This window comes from Haliaeetus leucocephalus, unplaced genomic scaffold (genome assembly GCF_000737465.1).
Source record: "Haliaeetus leucocephalus isolate CR32 unplaced genomic scaffold, Haliaeetus_leucocephalus-4.0 Scaffold439, whole genome shotgun sequence".
In the NCBI taxonomy this organism is placed as follows: domain Eukaryota; kingdom Metazoa; phylum Chordata; class Aves; order Accipitriformes; family Accipitridae; genus Haliaeetus; species Haliaeetus leucocephalus.
Genome location: NW_010972875.1, coordinates 3,998,075 through 4,023,406, shown reverse-complemented (window position 1 = coordinate 4,023,406; position 25,332 = coordinate 3,998,075). Strand labels below are relative to the sequence as shown.

Below are 25,332 nucleotides of genomic sequence, written 5' to 3'. Positions count from 1 at the left end.
CAGGCTTACTGGGTCGGAAAATGGCAATTACCTCGAGCAAGAGGATAGTGCACAGCTTTGATACTGCTACTTTACACTACTCTGGTAGTATAAAACTTATCCTCCTCTGACAGTGTAGAGGGAAAGCTGGGCAAAGGAAAGAGGATACTCCATTCATCTTTTCAGAGAGCTGCTCTTAGCATTTTTGGCATCCTACAAAATCTTTTGCTAATAGTTCCAATCATCAGTCTCACATAGAACATGAGCATGTTCAATCTACATTAATAAACTGAAAATAAGCAACAGCAACAACAAAAATCAAAATCATGCCATGAGAATTGATGGGGGAGCTCTAAAAAACAAGCACAAAATGCAAGAAATGTGTTAAACAAATCAAATTGTAAAGTTCACTTGTCCACCAGATATCAAAAAGCACATTGTTGAAAATTAAAAGCTTGCAATTTTTTGAGAAAATCAGAAGTACAGCAACAATACTCGATCTTAAGAAACTGTCTTTGATGCTTTCCTAAATCTGCCCTTCACTATCAGATTATTTGCTTTTAAGATAATTGCCCCATAACAAATTTCAACCATGTTTATAAGCTTCCTATGCGATACAGGGTATTACTATCATTTGTACGATGGTTGTAACCAAAATCCCCAAACAGGAATGGCCATACTGTGTATAATGAAAGGCAAATCCAAGGAGTTCAGAATATAAAATGGCACTGCAGGTCCTGGGCAGGTAATGAAAATTTCATGCTGGGTACAGGGTGAAATCAGGGTATTGAACAGCATGGATGATGCATCTTATTTCTGCAAATTTTTAAAATGAGCTTAAAATCCCTGCAGCATGGTATAATGTAAAAAGAGGGAAGAGAAACTGTGGACAGGAAAGGAGAAGGGTAACAGGGAAAGGCAGAAGAGAAGAATAGGAGGGGACCATATGAAAGAACATGAGCAAGAGCAGCCTTCAATTCAACAGGCAAAAGCAAACCACGGGGGGGTGGGAGGGGTGCACACAGTATGAGCACAAGGCTGACCCTATGACTTCATTAGTTAAGTAGGTCCTGATATTTCTCCTTGCTCCATCAGGTCATTATCCCTGAAGGCACAAATAAAACATTTAAACAAATGGGGGCTCAGTCAACATCCACGTCTTGGGAGGAGAGAGCAATCAGATGATCTGTATTCCCTCAAATTTGCCAAGCCCAAGATACACCCAGAGTAAGATGGCTTTGTTTACAGCAATGAAGACAGAAGATAGGCAGGCAGGGAAAAAAGCCCAAAGCATTTCCAGGCTATTCACTGGCTCTGGTGCTGATGAAATCATAGCCAGATGTCAGCCAGATGTCAGATGTCATCCAATCTTGGAGAGAGGGGGCCTATTGGATGCCACATCCTACGGTAACAGCCATACTATGGCCAAGGAAGAGGACAACATCTCCTTGCCATCCCCTCTCTACAGAGTACTAGATCATAGTGCTGGGCTCGTGAGGGTTTGGGTCTCAGTTTCATGACTTCTGTTACCCACTTTTCACATTTTTGATGAATAAAGCTCCTCAAGGACAGGATTAAAATCAAGCTCACATACAGTGAAGTGCAGGCTAAGCATTCCTAGAAGCTGCTGGGAATTCACCTTGCAAATCCAGAGCCAGATGGGTAAAAACACAAGGACATGGGAGGCACCACCAAAAAGTAAAGCCTGGTTCCTTCTGCAGCAATGGAAAGGACTGTTATTTACCTTGCTCTGCCGTGTTGGTTGGGCTGTGAAGTGGCTCAACACAAGACTTAACGCAGAGCAGATTGGGGAAAGAGTTATCAAAAAAGATGAGAATGAAATAAATATAACAACAATGTTCTCAGTCCAACCGGAGCTCAGTGTCTGTGGCATTTATCCCTTCTTACCCATCCTTCTGGCAATAGTTGCGCTGTCTATCTGAAGGAGGAAAAAAAAAAAGGTCATGAAGACAAATTTGACCTTTATTTGTGCTCACATTATGTGTACTGAGAGTATGACTAACCTAAACACAGATTTCAAGGAACCCTAAAACCACAGTTAGTGCCACAACACTGCCCTCAGGACATCTTCTTGGGGAAACTGGACACTGTCTGTTCTCAGCTCACCCCTGTGCCTGCTGCCCCCACAACTGAGCTCTACAGTAAAATATAAAAATGGGCAAGAAATTCACAACTAAGGAGAACATGCTGTTTTCTACATTTGGTTTATTTGTGTGTAATTATCAGGACACAATAAAGCATTAAGGAAAGTACACAGTCTGACTACAGATTTAGGAGATCTCAAAGGCAGCCTTCTCAAACAAACTGCTTCAGGTAAACAAAAAACCCCATAAACTTTAAATCTAGAGTTACAAGTCATAAGAACTACTAAACTACTACACCAGATACTGTGAAAACAAAACCAGTGTATAAGTCACAGGGGTCCAAGCAATGGGACCGACCAAAAAAACTAACTTGAGCATTAAATATGGGAGAATACAGTTTTCACTAGATGTACTGTTAAAGCTTATCACCCTGCACACACACACACACACACACAAAAAAAAAATTCATAGATGAATGAAGTTGAATTACCTCCCGAGTGATATACCCAAAAAGTACACCCCTGGGGTAATCCAAAGAACACTGCAAATAGCTTAAGCTCCAACACAAACAAGCCTTTTACACTTTACGTACAGCCATCAACTACAACTAAACACTGCTGAACAAACCTTTGCCTTTCCTGACTGCTGTACAGGCAATTGTGTGTTAAGCCATGGCACAACAGATGCTTCTCAAAAGCTATTTATATATGTGTTCCTGGTAAGATATTGTACCACAGTGGTAATGAAAATCTATGTGCTAAAATTTTTTCCATGTTTTCCTTAATTATATTAGCAGGTCTACTAAAATATACTACCTTTTTTCACATACCCTACCTTCCTTTCTCCGCCTGCAGATTCCAAGCTTCATGGGATCCCTTTGATCACATCTGATATCTTAGGGCACTGTTACCCAGTGCCTGCTTTCTATATTTTGACTTGACTGTTGTGAAAATAACCTTCTTTTCCAGGAAGAGCAGTGTTGACTATTTCAGGGAACCAGCTGCAGGCAACCATCAGATGCAACTTCCCACAGGACCTTTGGGATGGAGTGGGGCTGGTGGAGAAGGAAAATTAGGAAAATCCTGTACATCATGAGCTTGCCTACCTGAAAAGGTGTGTCTGAGGGTCATTAATTACCTGACCAGCATAATCTATTGTGAACCAATATAGGTAACTTAAAGCATTATCAGTGCACCTGCATGCACATTCAGAGATGACTATCTGAAAAAATACTGCAGTGATCACTACAGACTATTTCTAGTTTTCCTCTCTCACCACATCCAAAGCAGATGGCAAGGAAAAAAAAAGTAACTGGAAATGACCAATAGTGAGATTTACACCCAATGCTTTTCTGATACACAAGAACTCAATTAATCATAGACACAAAGCTGTATTGGAGTTATAGCCTCAATTCTTACTTTCCCCTGGTCATTTATCAGCTGTCTTTCTACTCAGGCACTTGATTTCATTGAAGGCATACAATCCCCCAAAATACAGGATTTTAATGAAACTATGTGCATGATGAATCTCATTTGAAAACTTTTGCTGCATCCAGCTGTGTTGAACTAGCTGAGCACAAAACTTTGAACATCCAAGGCCAGAAAATACCTGAAATTTTGTATAATGTATTTTTAAGGTTTCAAACTGTAAAGGGACAAAAGAAACTGGTACCTAAAATTAACATCAATTTGACATGAAACCTCTGAAAGTGAATGTATGAGCACTGCCTGGCAGACTCATTAAACTTCTAATTGCAGCAGCTGCTATTAACATAACTTTACTTTCTTGCCCCTTTCTTTTACGTGATATGTTCTCTTTTGCCTGGTATATTAAGCAAAGCTATCTTCCATTTAAAGCCAACAAATAGTAACAGTTGGCTGACACTCGGACTTCTCTCAGCAAAGATGGCAATCCGCTATGCAAGAATCAGGATACTACATAGCCGGAGCTGTTGGAGGGGCTCTGCATCCCGATGTCCAAGTACAACTGCTGTAGGTGGGCCTCAAAGGATGCAAGAAAGCCGCCTGTGGAGGCTGGGGGCCTGGCAGTAGCTGTTAAAATCAGACCAAATCTCTACTCCCCAAGGCAAACAGCAAAATAGTGAAACCGCCAAGGAGGACTCATTCCTGCTCAGTTCACGACCTCTGCAAAAAAAGCAACAAATTCCATTTCTCCTTTCAAATTAAACATCTACTCTTTACTGCCAAGGAATATGTTTTAATAATCTGTGGTGTTCAAGGTTTGATAAACATCAGAAATCTCTTTACTGCTGTTACATGATACCTGACATACGTTTTCCCCCCACTCACAGCTTTGCATTTTCATGCCAACATTGCATAAAACATACTGGACTTCTTTAATGTACAGGTTGGGGTTTCCTCGCAAATACTTCTAAAAGAAGCTGTTCAAGTCCAAAAAAACCCTATTTTTTTTTTTAATTGGCTTTTTGTACTGAATGAAGTTCCAGCACGTTCCAGCTGGAAAACCTACATTACTGTTTTTACTTCCAGTAAAAAAATAAATAGACAGCTTTCACATTTAGATGTCTAGAATTATTTCAGTGAGGAAAAGGAAGGGGAAGAAAATCAATAATTTTCAATTTGCTGCAAGTACATTTTACAGACAGCCAAAATATCTGTGCAAAAAAATGCTAAGTAAATCAGCACCTATTCTTAACTTTGACCATATATAGTGTAACTGCCTAAATGACTAAATACCACGACACTCAAACTATGTATCTGTTGTTTCTTTCTCAGATTTGAAAACATGCATTTGGTGTCTCTGCTAGCATGGCCATAACTGTCAGTCACCTTGAATATTTCCAGTTTGGAATTTTTTTATAGTAAATATTCAAAGCACAATGAACTACCCAATAGCCTGGCAGTGATTTCTTTTCTGTCCCTTTTCAACCATCAGTAAGGAATACCCCAGATATAATTCAAGAACTGGAACAATTATTCATGAAGCTATGGTAGCTGCAAACTTAGATGGACTATGCAGAATAGCCAACTTAAATTACTACTGTTGATTAAGTCTATAGAGGTTGTGCAAACATGCCTTTGAAGGACCATTTGGAAAGCATGATTTGTGGATTATGTCTGGATGCCGTAATTGTTTACAGTTGTGAAGACTGAGCTTTTAGGAGGAAAAAAAAAAGTAGTGCAATAATGTATTTAAGAAGCAGAATTTCCTCCAGTTTATGGGCATAAAAATCAATGATTAAAACAAGAGGGAAAGAAAGGAACTCTTCTTTAATACAGGGTATTCCCATTGCAAGGCCTTCTCCCAGCTCTTTCACAATGTCTTGGTTCTGGTTCCTCTAGGCAGCAGACTATAAAGGATCTCTCCTCCTACAGGACAAATATTCCTGTTCTTCTTTTACTGTCAACACACTAGAGGTGTATTTAAGGCATACTTTTGCTACATCCTCTCTCCCCTAGGAATGCACAAAGCAACAAGGGTAGGAAAATGAATACATGCATCACGCCAAGTCTTAGGAACTGGAACGAAGGAGAGAAGATGGCAGAAATAGCTTGTCACATTTGTTGGCAGAAGGTAAAGAAAGGGGAAACAAATCGGCTATCACTCATGATTTATTCCTAAAATTTCAGTTTATACCCTACCTTCTGTCCTAACCAGACCTGAGATCACCTTTTGTTTGTAGAGGAAAACAGCAAACTGTACTTATAATTCAGCTTACCTAGGTATAACCAATGGCCCTTCCTCAGAACAGTCACAAATAAGGCTAGCAGAGATGTTCATGCACCCTTAAACAGCAAGCTTCCAATTCCTCACCTGCAATTTCTGAAAATCCTTGCAATTTAAAGCCACATTATACAGACTGAGGTGCAACTTAGCTGATGAGAGTGTATACAGGAAAAGGGTAAATTTAAAGCCAATACGATTTTTTCCTTTCCTCAACAGAGGGACTCAGAGTTCAGTTGGTTGATCAGAGAGACGCGTATCTAGACAGCAGAACCAGTAGAGTCCAGCAAGATTATTAGGCCAGGCTTCACCAGCCATGAAAGCAGCTGTACTAGCTCCAGAGCCAACAAGAAGCCGCCAGCAATTTAGCTGATTTAAAGGACTGCAGAGCCTGAGTCAGCTCACACGTCTCCAAACAACTCCCACAGGTGCAGATTTCTGGAGAATGCAAATGTTACACATGGCTACCCAAAATCAGCTCAAGGCCAGCAGGACTTACTGGCTTTGGCAAGCACCTCTATACTGCCCATCCTAGCGATTGCGGAATATGCATCAGACATAGTACTGCCTTGCTTGAATGCATGGACCCAGCTGAGGCTCAGCACTGTGCTGAAGCTAACCAGCCTTTAAATCTGGAGACCCTACTAAGAGCTACCTGGGGTTTACAAGGTCAACAGATGTAGCCCCATCCAAATACAGGGGCTACAGAGCTATGCAACCACCTTAGGTGATGCAGGAACACTGCCCAAACTGCAGCACAGGGAGCCCAACCACCCAGGAGGTACCAGACCCTGGGCACACATGCTCTTTGTACCTGCGCATGTACATGCCAGCCAGCCCAGGGCTGCATAGGGGCTTCAGCGTGCCTCATGCTCTGTGTATGACTGCAGAGAGCCTGGAGAGTCAGCTATCACATGAGCAGCACCCACTTTCTGGAGCTTTTTGGCTACCTGGAAATCTCTAAATGTGCTATGCTGCACTGCTAAGCTGATCTCATGCTTTTGGGCCACTTGCCCCTGAACGGGAAAGGCGCTGGCATCGAGCAGCTCTCCTGCAAGAGCTATCCTGTGGCTGTGCCGAGCCAGGGTGATAGATGCTGCTGGCTGCCAAACTCAAGCGGACTGTTCAGTGAGTTGCCCACACCCACAACACGGAGGTTATCCAGGATTTTCCATTCTCTGGCATATCCCAAACTCCACCTTCCATTATCCTGAATAGAGCAGTTGACTGTTTTTCCTCTTATTTACTTCCCATCCACTTCCTAACCTGAGTCTGGCACTTTTATTCCTCCAACTTGTACTATAAAGTTATAAAGAACAAGAATATTTGTACACTGTTATACAAAGAGAATAAATCACACTGGAAGCTGTGATGGAGAATACTGACCACGATCTTTGAAGTTCTCGGTCTGCAATTTACTTACATAATAGTTTGTGTGCAGGCTTAAGCGCTGGATTTCTAATACTGCTCATCAAATTTCAGGCAAGCAAAATAGAATAAGCAAGGTGAACTACTCTTGGGAAGATAAACCACCTGCAAGAATTTTTGATGCAAGTAGGAGAACACCAAGAACTCACAGTTCTTCAAATAATATGTAAAAGTCTGGAATCCAAAGAGTTTCAGTTCTCTAAGATCATTTTTTAGAAAGTAAATTTTAATCAGGATTGGGTGGCTCAAGAGATTGGGTAATAGTATTTAAAAAAGCAAGTGATTAATCTCTGATCAACTAGAGGGTAAGGACTAAAGAGCATTTAAGGTCTCAAACACCCCTGGGAACTAGCCAACTTAGTTTAATACTGTGGGTGCTGACTCTAGGCAGGTTTTGGATTTTGTATTTTCTCACGCACAGTCCACATGCTTATGAGTAGCCTTCTCTAAATTTCACTAGAACTATTCCATTACCTTCCCCAAAATTCTACATTACAGTTATGCTTATGAAGAGCCAATGGCAGTTAGATCCCAGGTTTGCTGATAACCCTGTGGTGACAAATACCTTGTTTCTCTGTTTCCTTTCTAACTGCATCTACGTCTTGTTTCTTAATTACAAACTTCTGAAGGCAGAGACTGCAGATGCCATATAGCATCTAGCATAAAAAGGATGAGGACACCATACCAGTAAGCTTGATACTTACTTTGCAGGAAAACAGACTTTGATCATTGTTGACTGTGTCATTCAAAGATCTGAGACGCTTAGAAATTGAGCTGGCATATCTGAAGATACGGCTTGGGAGGTCCCTTCAAACTAATCATAATACTGGATTGACTTTTACTCTTTTGGTTGTTTTGGACAGAATGAAAGAGCAAGTAACAACTAGTGTGATATTGCTAAAGATAAAGTATCACCCATTCTAATAGAATTCTGCTAACGCCTTGGTTACTCAAATTTTTGTTTGACTGCAACACTTCTCTGAGAGGATATAATTATCTTGCTGCTTCTTTCTCTAAAATTCTAGTCCACTGACACATCAGATTCCACCCAGCCACTATTCAGCACTGTAAAAATAAAATACAGGAGTGCACACTAAGAAGGAAGATCACGCTAGCCTGTGTTTCTCAAAAAACCCAGAACAAACCAAAACCCAGCCTCCTATGACTAACTTTGCCATGTTTCTTTTTTACGTAAGTCTGTTACTAAACATTGACTTCAGTAACGAATTTTATGTGTTCTTTTGGTGCATAACAATTATTTATTTACTTACCTCTCTTTGCCTCTTTAAAGGCTTTTATAAAAGCTCTGACAGTGGTCTCTGGGGACCATTCTATTTGATTTACCAATTTGCAACTAGTTTTGCCAATGATTGATGCAATTCCTGTGTTTGCTCATAATTTGTTTTATGAAATGTCAGAATATACATTGTTTCCAATACATAGTATCAAAGCTGTAGTAGTAGTTTTGGTTGTGTTTTTTTTTTTCTAAATTTGCTTGTATTTTCTTTGAAAATAATCAGCACAGCAAAACAGCATGTCTATGTGTGATGCATGTGGCACTCTCAGGACATTTCAAGTTATGCTTTTCATGCAGTTGTTATGGTTTAAGAAGCAACTACTGTCTGACCTCTTTAGGGGTAACAGGAGAAACTTAATGAAAGAAAACATCCGAGAATTGTACAAAAAAAAAGGGGGAGTTTTCTGCTTCTGCATATGTCAAGTAAAAGCTGTATAAATTATTTTTCTAGATCAGAAGTTGAGAGATTTTATTAGCTTGTGCTACTGACCTGTGCAGACAGTTTTCTGGCACAATTTTCATGACTTGTTTACACTATCACCTCAGTTATCCAGAACTTCTTGTTATCCCCACAAGGGTCAAATTCCTGACATGTATTAATTACACTGAAAATTGCCCTGGATTACTTGAAACCTCAAATAACTGAACCTATTCACCATCCCCCCTTTTAAATAACAGAAGATATACTGTATAGTGGTGCTAATACTTTGTGGCTGATCCCTGTAACTCCAGAAATTAATACATAAACGTCACACTTCTTATTTGGCAGGTCTGTCTGCTTTGGTCTGAAAATCAGGCTCAAGAGGCAGAGAGCATTTATAGCATGGTCCTACTCACTGCTGTGGGCTGCAGGGCAGGAGGAGATAGGAAGGAGAGGAAGGTTAAAACCCAAAAACCACCGACCAGCATTCCTGATCCACGCACTGCTGGCCAAGGAAACAGAGCCACTTCACAGTTCAGCCCTCCCTAGTTGCCAAAATGACCTTGGATCCCTCCCATAGTCAGCCAAAGAGTAGCTGCTGCCTGCATGGTAAGTATATGTCCCACTGACACTTGAGCTTTTACAGCTGTGGCTAGTGGGCTCCATCTCCTTCTGCCTGTCACTGGGCAATAAGGCCTGCAGCTTCTCCTTGAAGGTGTTCACCAAGCAGCTTCACAGGAACCTCCACGACTGCATTATCAGGGCTTGAATGCAAAGATGAGGATGCAAAGACCTACTGGCAGCTCACACGTTCAGCCAATGGTAGGCATTAGCTCTACGATTCCCTAATGCTGTTGCTAGGCAGGAGTGGTAAAGTTAGGATTGGTTTTGGAAAAAACAGCAAGCCTCCTTCCAACCAAACTAGAAACGGTATTCAAAGGACAACAGCAATGAGGCAGCTTTCGTTATGAGAAAGTATTAGAAATATCCAGGAATGCTTGGTAACATCCGTGGGATTTGTTGGCTGTGCAGCCAAGCTACACAGCACCCAGCCAACCCAACAGTTATAAAAGGCCAGAAGCAAGAGCACCAGCAGCCCAGGCTATCGGTTTAAGGCCTGAAGTTTGTTGCCTCACAACAGGTGCAAGGATGAGACTCACATCTAGCACTCAGTCCATCGTGCCTCCCAACACACGGATACAACTTTCCAACACACCAAGTCAAGTAATGTCTCTCTAGCTGTTGCAGTAAAAGTAGAGCAAACAATACCAACATTACCACTAAAAAGGAAAAGAAAGGGGAAGGGGGCGAAAGCATAATGTTTGCCACTGGCCTTATAGGGAAACACAAGCTTGATTCCAAGTCGTGCATGAGAACTAGTACAATCCAAAGAGAAAAGCTGGGGTGATGAAGGAGCATACAGAATGGACTGAAAAAAGCCCAGCTGAACTCAGTACACACTTGGATGCATGTGGACATTTAGCAAGTTCAATACTCTCTCTTGAAAAGTCTGAAAAGAGAACTCCCTTTCACATGTTTCACAGTAATAAATCAGTGCACACTATTGCCCCAAACAGAAACAGACATTCACCATCTAAGTAACAGTGCTTCCTGCATGAAGATGAGGAGGCAGAAGCAAACAAAGAAGTAGCAATAAAAAGGACTTTAACAGAAGGACACCACTTCAAATAGCTGAGGATTACCTCTGTACTGCAATATTAATTTTCTAGACTGTTAGTTATATTGCTTGTCCAGAAATGAATGTGTAATTCTCCTCCTAAGCTGTGGGACAGATTTCCACATATTATCCCAAGGCTATTCAGCTTTCAAAAGGTTAATAGTGAATGACTTTGATGTCCTTCAGTCAGATAGTTCAGCCTCGCACTGTATTTTTGCACAAGCAATTAACTAAGCTCTTTCCTCTGCAGTATTAATTTTAACAGGTTTACAATAGTATCATTAGACCTCTGGACATTTAAGAGGAAGCACCTTACAATTAGAAAGTACTATGCCAAGCAGGAAGCAAGTGGCTTTAATCCAGGAGCACTGAGGAATGCAGAAGGCAAAGGGACTTTCAGTGTCAGGTACTCCATCCTCTATGAACTCTTGACCACAGCACCAGACTGCAGAATTTTACTGGGCTCTTAAACCAAAGAAATGACTGCACATGGATCTTTAAGATGCTAGTTTTCCACTAGCTTGCCTTTTTGCTTGTTTGCTTTAAGCCAGGGAAACAACTGCAATGTGATCTTTGGAGCAAGACGTGTTCCATCATCTGCATTCAGCACGTAGGCTCCTGCTAGCAACATGCACATCATCTGACAGAAATCCACTTACAGTGCCCGGAAAGGTTTTCAGCGTAGAAACAGTACGAACAGTTGCTAGCAGACATAAACTGCAACAGACTTCACAGAGTTGATTTGCAGCCAGGAAGGGGATTAGAGACAGCATTCTTTTGCCACCATCTTCAGCCTAAGGGCCGGGGTCACAACAGACCATTACTAACTCATGCTTGCTCCCTTTTCAGAAGAGGAGAAGGTAATAGGAAGCTTGAGCCTCCCTGACTCATTTTGAGGTAGCAGATCTGTCGGTCTGACCACACTGTGGAAACTTTTTTTCCCTGCTCACCTCCCCAGGGACTGGTCAGGTTAAGAGCTATTGGGAAGGCACCCTCCCCTTTCACATCTCCAGTGCTACTGTTACCCGGTTATCAACATTCTCCTGATTGTATTACGTGGATTTTATGGGCAGCAGCACCCACCTCTCAGACGCTGTGAGAATGCAGGGTAGCAGCAAGTACAGCAAATATTCTTACTCTGGTCAACCCCATTTACCACTGAATTTAGTTCTCACTCTCTCAGATAAATACTGGCATCTAGCTGTTCCCTGCAGCAGAGGCTACATGTCACTGAAAAAGACAGTTGAGGATCAGAGACGGTATTTATAGAGCAGACCTACAGACTCCAATCTGTGAGAGGCCTTCCAGAATTAGGGAGTGAGAATACTACTAAGTATAGTTTTAAACACAGGCAACCTTTAAACAGGGGATTTCAGGACGATACTTTCCTAGGTTCCCATGTCCTTCGATTTTGGCCAATAACATAAGAATGGCATCTAAGTTTAAACTCCCTAGCTGCAGTTTCAGAACTACTTTAAGCTGATAGAATGACACTTCTTTCCCCAACTTGGTAAGCCTCTTCGTTCCCTCCTGCTGGCACTCCTGCTCATTCAGTTACATGCTGTAAGATGGAGGAGAAGGGTATTTTTCAGCCAGACCAGTTGCCCACTCCAGCTAATAACCATATGAGTGCTAGTGCTGGCATGGTAGAAGGTGTTGGAAAGTCAAATTCAGAGCAGCTGAAAGCAACCATAGCCTTAGGTCTGGTTTTTCTTGTTAAGAACAAAAGCTGATACTTCTTTTAGCCTCAAGACATGGATAGTTGTAGCTCTGCTTATTTTATGTGTGCTAGCCTAAACACATGCAGCACACCAGCTCAGTGCTGCTTTTTATGACCTCATTAGCAAACTAACGGATTTTGCAACAGAAGTTAAGATTGCAGGTGCCTGGATAGAACTCCAACAGTGCCACAGTCATCACAGGGCATGGGTGACACATTTGCAGACTCAAGACATCCAACTCCTCCACTGAAAGCTCCTGAAGATGGTACACGCCTCCAGAGCACATGGTATTTGCCCAGTTATTAAGAGAAGTCATAAGTTTCAACAGTGGGATTTGTCCTGAAGAGTTTAAGTCATTCTGCTCAGGAGGCCTTTCGTTTCTAAGACAACAGCTCAAGGAAGGCACTGGATTCTTGACTTCATTTAGTGCAGCCCTAAGCTACATAGCAAATGGCATTTTGTTTGTTGAACTGCCATTTTTTCTGATACTTACAGATACTTAGAGATTATTCCTCAAAAGCTTGCCATTTCCAAAATACTCACTCAGAGTCAGTAAACCAACGTAATGCAAGTCATGGCTGAACTTGCAGAAGGATGCTTTAGGACTTGAAAGAAAATCTAAAAATTAATCCAGTGGGCAACCTGCATTTTCCATGGGTACAAAATGAGCTCCTCCTGGAAGCCAGCTGCCCTCTCCAGCCTGAGGAAAGACTCTGTCATTTATAGTAAAGGTTAATGCCATGATAAGGCCAAGTTCACATTTCAGCTGCCTAGTATTAGGGCTTCAGCAGCAGCAATGCTTTTCTTTTTGCCATTTTCAAATGTTATCCCTGGAATCCTTCACTTTATTAAACCTATGTCCAAAAAAAAAAAGTAAACAATCATTACACTAAGCCTTTATTTATATAGTTTTATAAATAACATCTATGTGAAGTCACTGGACAGCCCCAGAACAGGTAGACTCTTCGCTTTTAATTAAGCGCTTTTTTCTAAAGCATGGTAGTTGGCTTTCCCTTCTCAAGACTGGGCAATAAAACTGTGTCTGTGTAAAACAAAACAAAACAAAAAAATCAAAAAGGAGATCCTCTGCGGTGACCATCCTCCCTTGGTTTTAACACAGAAAAGGTTCCTCTCACCTCTGAATTTGCATATTAACATTTTAAATTATTCAATGTGAATAAAGCCAATTATAAACCTATTGATTAAAGCCATGGATGAAGACTTAAGTTGGGAGAGCAGTCTAAAAACAGACTGTGAATGACACGGGAATGCCTGTGATATTTTTGTAACTGTTATTTATTATTTGTATTAACATACTGTCTAGGAGTCCTGGCCACAGAGCAGGACTCATGGGGTGAGGTGTTAGACAAAAACAGACCAGCAGATGATCCTTGCCACAAAGAGCTTAGATGTATTATTAGCATTTGGCCAAACCAAGTCATGACATTCTCAGTGACAGAGCTCAGCTGGCTCAGGGCATGGCTTGAGCTGACCGTGAAACTGCTGCACCTTTGAATCCTAATCAGTCTAGTTTGGGAACAGGTCTCAACAACATGACAAAGTTTGCATCTGTTCACAGTAGCTATGCTTCACAGCTGTCCTTCACAGGTGTCCTACAAACCTTCACTCATCTTGGCTGGTGCCATCCTGACCCAACAAGGAAACTGTTCAGGGCACTCTGGCTGCTAAATGAGAGACTTCAGCTTATAACAAGGGACAAATTCCTGGATGCTGGCAGAAAGGGACAGTATCCTTAGCATGACGAGTAGTGGTCCCAGCCAACAAACAGCTTAGCTTACTGAGTGCACTGTAAGCACTGCAGCCAACAAAGCATCCAGAAGAAGAAGGGACTTAAAGGCCAGCAGTGAGGTTGGTCTGCAGAAGCCCTGGCTGAGTGCTGGCTGGTGCCAGTGGTGCAGGATGCACACAGAAACCTGGGGGGGATCAGTAATGGCCAATTCGGAAGCAAACAAGGTATCACTCGCTTCAAGTTTCACCTCCAGTCATCATAAACGCAACACTCCAGCTGGTAGCTGAGGACAGAAGGGACCACTCATGGATGTTAAGGACAGCTCATGAGCCAGAGTGGGATGATGCACATGAAGACTCCTAGGAGCTGGCTGAACTCACTTCTCTGAGGCTATGCGCTTCTATGCGCTTCATAGCTAAACACAGCTCAGACCTTCAAAAGCAAATAAACAAGGTGGGGTCATTTACCTCCCTTTGGGTTTTTTTGATAGTGCATGTCTTTTATTTCAGCTTCTCTTATATCCATATATCAGGTTAAAGTTCAAACTTGGAAGCCTGGGCAACACAGGCTGAATCCAAGTGCAGCAGTGGAATACGTCTCCACCACATATACTACTGTCAGACTGATGATTAGTTTCCAGCATCAAAAGTATGAGAGTTTTGGAGCCAAACCCAATGCCAGAGCACGCACATACATTTCAACCAATAAAATACTAAAATGAGATGCCAGCACTGTGTTTTGCACTCGACTCACTAGTTTTTCTCTAAACGGGAGGAGAGCAATGCTTTCTAGACAGCATTTGCATGGTTAATGGGAAGCAATAAAAACCTTCAATCCAGTCAAAAAAAAAAAAAAGGTGAATTTCACTATAAAGTTTTAGTTTTTATTGGTTTGCATCTCATTTTTTCCCCACTAATGCTGCTTCCTCTATGCCTCCTGCCAAATTTGAACTGATCGCTGTTTCCTCTTCTGTGATGAATTAACTAAAGCATAGACTGTTCTACACAGACTCTGTTTACAAACAGCCTGGTTAAGAAACACCTGTTAGTTTACTTTTGTATTCCTCATGAAACTTAGAAATGTTTGTGAGTACAGATACAGCTAAATTCATTAAACAGGAATTTTATAAGGTAGCCCTGTCCAGCTCAGATGACACCTAAACAAATAGGCAGGAAAGTCTAAATGAAAAATTAATTTGAAGGCAGAGTCTAGAAAGCTTAGGGGGTAAAAAAACCAAACAACACAAGCATACAAGGACACAATGATACAAACAATATTTTTTTTTAAAGGATACTATTATTTTAGTGAAGGGATTCAATATATATTACACTATGTAATGAGCCAAAGCACACAGTGCTGCTCCAAACTGCTGGCCAGACCTTAAGTATTATTTTAGTCAAATATTTAGATATGAGAACTGAAAGCAGGCACAGGAGGTGTAGAAAAGCCAATTTAGCAAGGAAGAGCCACAGAAAACATGGCAGAATGGTTTGCACAGCATTTTGCTGTGATGTTGACACTTTGCTTTCCATCAACATTCACAAAAATGTTTTCAGGATGTGAGTGCCAAGAATTTACTGTTTTTAGACAGGAAATTTTGCTTCTGTTTATTTCACATGTACTGCAACTTACACAGCAAGACTTTTTTATGGATACAATTGTGCTTGCAAATGAATCTGTCCAGCAGCAAGGACAAAATAAGGCAACAGAAATTATCATGTATCAAGAATCTAGATATTACAACAGGAGTAGGCTCTTTCCAGAAAGTACTACAAATAATGAAAGGGAGAGTGAGAAATTAAAAGGAAGAATGAAAAGATAATTTAAGGAAAAACAATAATAGCAACGCTGACATATGAGTAGAAAGAGTGATAAAAATAATGTGCATCAGTTAAAGTTCCATGTGTTTCTTTATCTTCTCTAATTATTTTTAATTCTGTAAAACACAGTACACGATATTTGGGTATTGTAATTTTATTTTCAGGTTCATATCTGCATAAAAGAAAAAAGTTCTAATTTGCTGAACTTAATTAGCAGCATAAACTCTTGAAAGCTAATACAATGCTGAAATTTCTTTGGGACATCATATGGTATAAAAAACCCCCAAACCTGGGATTTATGCAACAGTACAGCATAAAAGCAAATTACCAGCACCAGCAGACAGGTAGCTATTCTTAATAAGGTTCACAGCAAGTTCCCAGAGAACACTTTGCCAAGAGAAACTTCCTAGGAAAATAATCACAGAAAAAAAACCCCTTGTTTTCAAAGGAACAAGCTTTTTTAAACAGCACGTTACAGTTCTGTTCATCTTGGTGCAATAACCATGCAACCAGGTGACTTTCGCAGAGCTATTTTTTCCACTGATAAATCATACAAATGTCACAAAGTTGAAGACTGTACATAAGCTGAAAACTGGATGCCACAGTAAACAGATTTTTATTCAGTAGTGCTGAAATGTGAGCCAAGATCCAAGCTAAAGTTCAGCCCTCCAACTTTGTCTTGACTACTTCCTACTATTATATGTGAGATTCTTTCACACAGCCTCTGAAGTAAGTGTCTGAGCTCCTGTGGGGATTGTTCAAGGAACTGAAGTAATGCTACAAACTCTCCTAAACCCTGTCAAACAAAAGATAAGGCAGAAACCTTTTCTTTTCTCACAGAGTGACATTATTCAGGGACAGGAAACAAAAACTAGAAATTTTTTTTAGGGAAAAAGATACTCAACATACAGCAGTTAGCATTATAAAGCAAAGCTTATCTACGATGATGCTGGAATTTTTTCATTTCTGTAGAATTAAATATATAATAGGGCATAGTTGTACAAAATTGCAATTAGTAGAAACCTTAAAAATTAGTTGTGCCCACTATGAACGTCATAGAAAATGAAAGAAATCAACAGCAACTCACTGAAAAAACTGCTGGTTTTGTAAAAATCACTTCTACATTAATTATATTCATTGTACTCTAACAATCTATCTTTGTAAGACTTCTGCAGCTTCAGATGGTCTTTTAATTAATAATTCAGCCAAAATACTTTTCCAGCCTTGCGCAATTAAATAAATTAAATGATGCTTCTGGAAAGCCAACAGTCTTAAAACAAAGATGTTTAGTTTCAATTTCTCACAAGAGAAAATTTCTTCTGGCAATATGGCTCTTTCAGCAAAGCCTGTTATTCCTCCCTAAGTTTAATATGTTCTTTGGATGTTTTGCGAATTTTCTTTTTGTGGGAGCATTAGCTTTCTAGATTAATGAATACTGAACAGGAATGAGAAAGCATTTCATCAAATTTAGTACTCACTGTAAGTAAGTCTGAATACCAAACTGTTGGTCCCACATTTTATTTCATTAAAGCAATGTATCATTTCTGCTGTGATAACAGAAGCAGTCGGCACTTCTGGAGATCAAAGCAAATTACAAACAAGCCTGCCAAGCTGAACATATGTAATTCTATATGTAATGCTGCATACAATCCACATCCTGACTTAGACTTGTAACTAGACAAAGATCATCTTTGTGTATTTATATGGCCTGTGCTTAGTGCGGTGGTGTGCAGATCCTCAAGCCCTTACTTTAACACTACAACACTATAACCAATAAATTTTGCTTATATGATTGGTGTTCTGGTACACAAAAGGTCTGCAAATAAGCCATTCCCTTTTACACCATGTGAGGAAGTTACTGGTAAGAATTTCAGAGGAACTACAGATTCATTTAGCTTTAAACACCAGGAAAAGTTTGAAGAATTCAGTCTGTCAACACTAGTTATACATGATACTTCACTGCAGTGTTATGAGAAGTCACTCAAACATGAAATACAGGCAAAATTTTTACACCTGATAATACTCCCAGATTAACATCTCGGCATGTCTCCGATACAGGCTTCAAGTTTACTGTTACTTTCCTTCAATAAAGCATACTTTTTCATTTGTCCTTACAATAACAAAGGAGAAACACAAAGTATCATCTGGAGAATTAGACTCAAGTAGACATTTTGTAGAGCTACTTAATACATGGCTGTTCGTGTCTCTGGAGGTTAAAGATGAAACAAAAGGCACTTTGGGTACTTCACAACTATTCATAAGTTTTAGCTCCAACTCTGTAAAAAAGAAAACCTACCTATTGTCTCTACTAGTGAACTAAATACTTATTCTATCAACTATCAGGAAAAAATTAATTAATTCTGTTAGAATGATTAAGTTACACTTTTTAGGCAGAAGCAGTATCTAGGAGTTCAAAAGCACGTATTTCACACAAGGCAGAAAAGGTACTGAAGCTTTCACAGTGTTTCTACGTGTACTGGAGGAAATCACACTCCCTCAGGTGAAATAACTGGAAAGAAGTAACTATATACTATGTCAAGCCAACCGAAGCTAAGATAATAAAGAAAAATGGGCAATAAATATAGGAATGTCCCTCATATGTGGTCAACTAACTAGGAGATGTAACTGTTTCTGGACTATGGTGTCAATACTTCATTTTTTTTTCAGACACATGGACATGGTACAGGTAAGAGAAAACAAAAAGATACTCCCTGCACTCAAACATACTCCTGATGTCTGTACTTTAAAATTTAAATACCTCATAAATAAGCATAATGGACTAGAACACTTGATCATATAAATTCACATGCAATCCTTAAAACAGCCTCTTGCCACTGGCAACAGAAGTCAGCAGGTATGGAACTAGACACCCTCGAAAGCAAGGGGACATTTGGATGGCTTGCTTTGTTTGCAGCAATTTATTCACAGCACAGTAGATAAAAACACCCATTGGTAATGTTCAAGAAGCTAGAAGCACCAGTGAACTTTTTTAATAGCCTAATTATGTATTAGGAAAAATATTTAGAAAAGTAATTACTAAAGGTAAGTAGAGGACACAGGTACAGAGGTAAAGTCACTTTCCAACACAGAAAAGATCTGCTGTATCATTAATAGCCTGAAAACTGCTTTTTTTGGTAATGCTTTGGAGATATACATCTTGCAAGAGAGATTTATCTCAAGGAATGAGAAAAATACACACACATAACAACTTTTTCTATGTCCCTCCTACCACAACCACCTTACCTTTGGGATTTTACATATGAATAAGAAAAAACCCAATGTAATTCAATATCATCCTCTTAAAACAGTCATAACAGAAATTGAGTCTTTCCTGAAAGGGAGCCAAAGAAAAGAAAACTGCACTACTGGTATCTTTTGCAGCTGTTTATATCAAATATTTCTTTCAATTAAGACTGCATAGGAATAAAACTAGATGGTTTTTAGAGGCAAAAGAAAGGCACACAAGGAAACTTTAGAGAAAGGGTGGTGGGGATCACAAATTAAATCCTAAAACTAGGCAGTATTCATGGAGAAATATGCCTGTCAATCTACAGGTTGAAGGACCCAGCCTCAAAGGCTATGTAATAACATTATAGAACCAATTTAAAAATCAATGTAACATGGTTTCTAATACACTGAAACTTTTAAATGCGGTTTACATAAAGTAATGTTAACCTCAGCTATCAACAGGTAACATGTTCTGAATCTTGCACAACTGAACTACAATGTGAGTAGCGCCAGCACAGAAAGGAACCACGTATGTAAGTAAATCATTAGTCTAAATCAAGGATGGCCACCTTCCACATGCTCAGGGGCCCTTTTATTCCCAGCCACATATCAAGGTAAAATCAATACAGCCATATTTCTCTGTGGCTAGTCCTGTTAGACCCAACACCCATTCATACCTCCACTTTCTTCCCCAACAGCAGGCACAGGACTGTGCCACCCCTTGAGGTGACCTCCTGAGCACCCAGCGCTCCTGAGAGCCCACAGGCTGTCAGCATGTCCTCTGTGGTCTTCCTCACTTACAACAGATTATGGCCAACTTTTACTCTGCCCTTAAAGTCAACATGAAACAGTTCCCTAGGTAGTCCTACAATGAATGTTATCTGCAGACTGTGGTATTTTGGGGAAAGAGAAAATGAGACAAAACATACAAGTACAGTTTTCTTTCTTTCCAAAAACTATCTTTTTGTGGTGATGGCTTCTAATGCATACATTCCAGTCTGTCTAAAGCTAGCACCACAACTGGAAGATGACATAAAACCAAGAAGATATTCTTCCTCTAAAAATATACTCTGCCTCTTGAATACTGCCCACTTCTGAAAAAAGGACTGGAAGGTCTTAAGGTGACTACACAGAGAGTTCAGATTTCAGAAGGACTGTCTTGAGTTTAGTACCTTAGAAGAGTTCAAATTACAAAAATAATTGCTATCTGAATCACACAGTCATAAAATCAAGGTGCAAAAAGCAGCACTGAAAGATTTTTCTCCATTTGACATACTCACCAAACCTGCAATGGGGGTCGGTAGTCTATTGATCTTTTTTACCAATCCCGGCTTTATTGCATTCAGCAACCTGTTACGAGAAAGGAGTATTTGTGAGTGGTAAGTCACAAAATCCAAATTATCAAACACTTGTTCCCGGCAGATAAGAATTTCAGTATGGCTGGAAAAAAAGAGTCTCCCTTTTCTCCCCTCCTGAAAACACACGTGTACCCAAAGTTCCACAACTGAAATGAAGAAAGACTAGAAGGAAAAATATCCACAGCACGGTACCTCAGCAATATTTATTTTACGTCCTAAATTGATCTAGATCACATCAGTCTTGACAGGCTCCGGGTGAATTTTGTCACATCAGTCTGCCTCATTGCCTAAAGGCAAGTCTTGCCTAGAAGGGCATGAGAGCAGAAACCCAGAAGGCATCCGGGTATCACCACAGCTTGGGAAGAACAGTCTGGCAGTTACTGCACTGCAGGAAAGTGAGAAAGGACATACACTGTATGGGTGGCCTGTCGTATTTTTCTGCATCTGTACTTGAAATTAAATGCCATCCTTGCATAAGTTGTGGAGAATGGAGGTCCCCATAAAACATAAATGTGAGAAGACAAATAAAAAGGGAGCTCAAAAAAACCCACCTCACCATGAAAACATCATTAGGCCAGTGATACCACAGTTGAACACTGTTCATTGTCCAAAGATTAGCAATCCCCCCCAAGAAAGTTCCCCACCACCCATGGACATGCTGACATGGCTGACTGTTAGAATATTCCAAAAAATGACCAAGCCTCTAAAAGTGGGGAATTTTAATTATAAAATCCTGTTGCAACAAACACTGTTTCTTTACCACCCTTCCACCAAGAGAAAACCCTTATGCCTTTTATCCGCAGGAAAACTGAACCAGTCCCATCCATTGGGAAGAAAATCATCAGGTCAAGACACTCACTTCAAATTCAAGATCTTTGAAGAGAAACAAAGATGTCTATGATAATTTAAAACTCTTAAAAATGAGAATAGCCACTATGGAAGAGGGGAATCTCACTTTGTGCTGACACCGTCTCCATTCAAGAACCGACTCTTCTGGCAGCCTACCATGGTGGTAAAATTTATTAATATTTAATTTTTGAGAGGTCTGGCTAAGAAGTTTATCCATACTAAAAGAATATTCCTTTCAACTAAAAGCTAAGTCTGTGATTGTTTCCAGCTCCCTACTTCTGAGCTAAGATAACATGGGGTGTGTCACTCCTATAGGCTCCACAGAGAGCCATCTCTCCACACTGTCACGTTATTTACTGTTTGATTCCTTCTTAGGACTGTGGCAGTTAGCAAGCTCATTAAGGAGTCCATCCTTCCCAGGGGTGGATACCTGGCTTTGTTAACATTGAAATGATTGCTTTTCCACACCTCTTTCTTTTTTCCCCGGAAATAGTATATTGGTCGGGTCTGTGCAATCACTTGGAGAGAACAGGGGAAATGCTATTCTAAATGTTCTCTATGATCACAGTCAATAAAGCTTCTATCTGACCTGTTCTAAGTTGTACTTGTGTTATTACACACTTGGAATCCCAACATCTCCAGCACCACCATAATCAGGAGTGGCAACAAACCCAATGTGAATGACATTTTTTGGAGCTGGGTGTATTTTCTTGATCTTCTTGCAGTTAAAAACTCTGTAACCCAAGCTCATACAGGTGGCTGTAGTATTCCTGCCTTCTGCTTACAGTAGACTCTAACACTATTATGTCCTAAAAACAAATGATGAAAGAACATACTTTTATATACAAACAATTCACTTTTTCCCCCTAGATGCACAGAATGGCAAGAAAAAAATGCATATCTCCCTTTCTATAACCATGATTTTATTTCACAGATAGAAAACAAATACTACTGCTTCTTCCCCCAAAAGTCACTAACCTATCTTTCAGCCTTGCATAGCAGCAACCTTAAAAAAATATTATTTTCCATTTAGCTGCTGCAACAGTCAATTTAAGGTGGGGGGGGTTGTTGTTTTTTTTTGTTGTTGTCCTGGTTTCAGCTGGGATATAGTTAACTGTCTTCCTAGTAGCTGGTACAGTGCTGTGTTTTGAGCTCAGTATGTGAAGAATGTTGATAACACTGATGTTTTCAGTTGTTGCTCAGTAGTGTTTAGACTATAGTCAAGGATTTTTCAGCTTCTCATGCCCAGCCAGGGCACCTGACCCAAACTGGCCAACAGGGTATTCCATACCATGTGACGTCCCATTTAGTTTAGGAACTGGGAAGTGGGGGGCAGGGAATTGCTGCTCCGGGACTGGCTGGGTGTCGGTCGGTGGGTGGTGAGCAATTGCACTGCGCATCATTTGTACATTTCAATCCTTTTATTACTACTGTTGTCATTTTATTAGTGTTATCATTATCATTATTAGTTTCTTCTTTTCTGTTCTATTAAACCGTTCTTATCTCAACCCACGAGTTTTACTTCTTTTTCCGATTTTCTCCCCCATCCCACTGGATGGGGGGGGAGTGAGTGAGCGGCTGCGTGGTGCTTAGTTGCTGGCTGGGGTTAAACCACGACAGTTGTGGGTTTTTTTTTTGTCAGAGCACTTTTTTCCAAATACTGTAGCTCTGTTGTGATTTCAGTTGTCGATCTGCCTACTCTGTCTCAGAGGAAAAAGGATATATTAACTAAGGCATCTCATTTTCTTTATTACTTAAATGTGAATACATCAGGCATCATAACGAATATTGCAGGTGCAGATCAAAAGCCATAGACAATAATAGAAAGTAAAATAAAGAGGTCTTAATGGAAACCAAAGTGCCAAAGCCCATTCTAAATAAATCCTCAAAATGGCTTGTACAGGCTTCCCTGTGAAATATGGGAGAAGGATAAAATGAGAGGAAGGAAAGGAGCAGGGAATAAACAACGTTTTAGATCACTGTTTGGAGTCTGAAGAGGGAGGAAATGGGATGGGGCAAGATAGAAAAGCCTGAGGAAGAAAGGTCTCTATTATTAAAATGTTTATCTCCTGTTGGAAACATCTCTAAACAGTCCAGCACCAAACCCCCAGGACTTGCTCACTGCAGAACGTGCCAAAGGGAGATTTCTTCCAGAGCAGACTGGCTGCTTCTGAATTATTGCCTCATCTACAGCAACAGCCCAGATGCCAAAATATCGAGTGGCTTAAGCTTGCTCTGCCACCAACCTGGCAGAAAAGCTGTACTGTTTATGCAGAGTACCTCAGTGGTTGCTTTCACTCACACAGTTACTATCTGTCCCTGCTTCTCGAAAAAGCCACTGAATACACCTCTTCCTACATAGGTCAATACACACAAACTAAGTTTTCTGCGCCTATTTAGACTCATACAGAGCATTTGTCTTGATATGTAAAGTTTTATCAGCTCCACTAGGTTTCTGTTGAAATACGTGGCAAACAAAAACCCTAGCCATTTCACACCGGGGACCTGGCACAAAGCCCTCGGCCAGGGCCCAGGCAAAAGAGTCTGTAGGGGAGAAAACACCAACCCACACCTTCCCCTGGCAGCCCCCTACAACTGCAGTCCCACGCTTCCTTGCCCTGCCAACCCTCCCCAAAGGACTTGGCTGCCCTAGGCCTCCCATCCCCAGCCATGTCTCGGATTAAAGAGCTTGCAGGGGAGAACACTCACAGCGCACACCTTCCTCCGGCAGCCCCACTGCATCTGCAGCTCCAGCCTTTGTCTGTCCCCCAGTCCTAACACTAACTCTAATCCTAACCCTTGGCTCATTCTGAGGTGAAGACACTCAGACGTGACCCTAGCGACCAAGTTCACAGAGGAGAGAACATTTGCAGCCTAAATCTTCCTCCAGCCCCACTACACTGGCCCCGTTTCCAGCCCCATTACAGCTATAGCTCTGCGCTTCGTCACTCTCACAGCCCTAAACCTCACCATAATAGCGTGTGTTCACCTGTTAATAAACACTTGTTATTTTTCTGTGCCACTCAAAAAAAGATTTTGTAAAAAAACCCCACTGGTTAACCGTTCAGAAACACTGGCAACCAGTACATGGCAGAGTACTGTCCTGCCTACTGCACTGCAGACAGCAGAAAAGTCAGACATCAGGCACTCATCAACATGACTGTTACCAGAAGCAGCTACTTTTCTGCACTTAGCTGCACAGCAAGTCTAGATACCTGCGCTGTAAGCATCGACGGACAGGGGAACAATTCCAGCATCTGTTGTCCAACCTCACACTTATCTCTGAACATTTTGTATGGCATACAGAAGTCCTATTGAGGCTTTCTGGTACCTTATATAACCAGTGTTTCTCTGACATGACTGGAAGGAAGATACAATAATGAAGTTTCAAGGAACTTCTAACAGTAAAAGGAGCAAAGACATGACAAAAAGAAATACAGATAAAATAGTTCTTAAAAAAAAAAAATCAAACAAAATATGATGAAGGCAAAAAACCCCAACAACCCCACCGTACACCCAAAAGACAATAACCCAAACCAGGATAAAACCAAGCCTCTTCACGCTCCATCCACAAAACCTGAGTCTCTATACACACACCTGACCTATTCTCCAGACCCTTCAAGGCGCTCAGCTGTGATTTCTGCCCACCACCCCTAGCATTTACACACCTGTCCCGAGTGAGGACAATCCTCTGTTCTTCACTTCTCAAAGTCCTCCTGCCACTTTCAGTCCAATATCCACACATCCATCCTCCCTTTCCCCTGTGCCAGGTGCTGGCTCAGACTCTTCGGTCATTAGCTGTTAAATGAAGCACAGTAAGACACTGCATAGAAGCTAAAACCTTAGAGCTGTCTTACCTTATGGAAATGACAGTGCATGATGGAAATGGAAAACCACTCCATCCCCACTTATAGGGAGAAGCTAGGTCATTTCCTTCCCCTGATAAAAGCAAGATCTGACAGGTATGGGAAAAATCAATTGCTCTGTTTGGTG

General features: G+C 40.8%; 1 protein-coding gene across 1 annotated transcript in view; it reads right to left on the bottom strand.

Annotated features, from left to right (window-relative positions):
- LIMCH1 (LIM and calponin homology domains 1) overlaps positions 1–25,332 on the bottom strand; it is a 180,461-nt gene that overhangs the window by 79,665 nt on the left and 75,464 nt on the right. Inside the window, exon 3 of the mRNA XM_010574547.1 lies at positions 20,413–20,482. The gene's annotated coding sequence lies outside the window, so the exon portion shown is untranslated. The remainder of the gene's footprint in view (positions 1–20,412; positions 20,483–25,332) is intronic.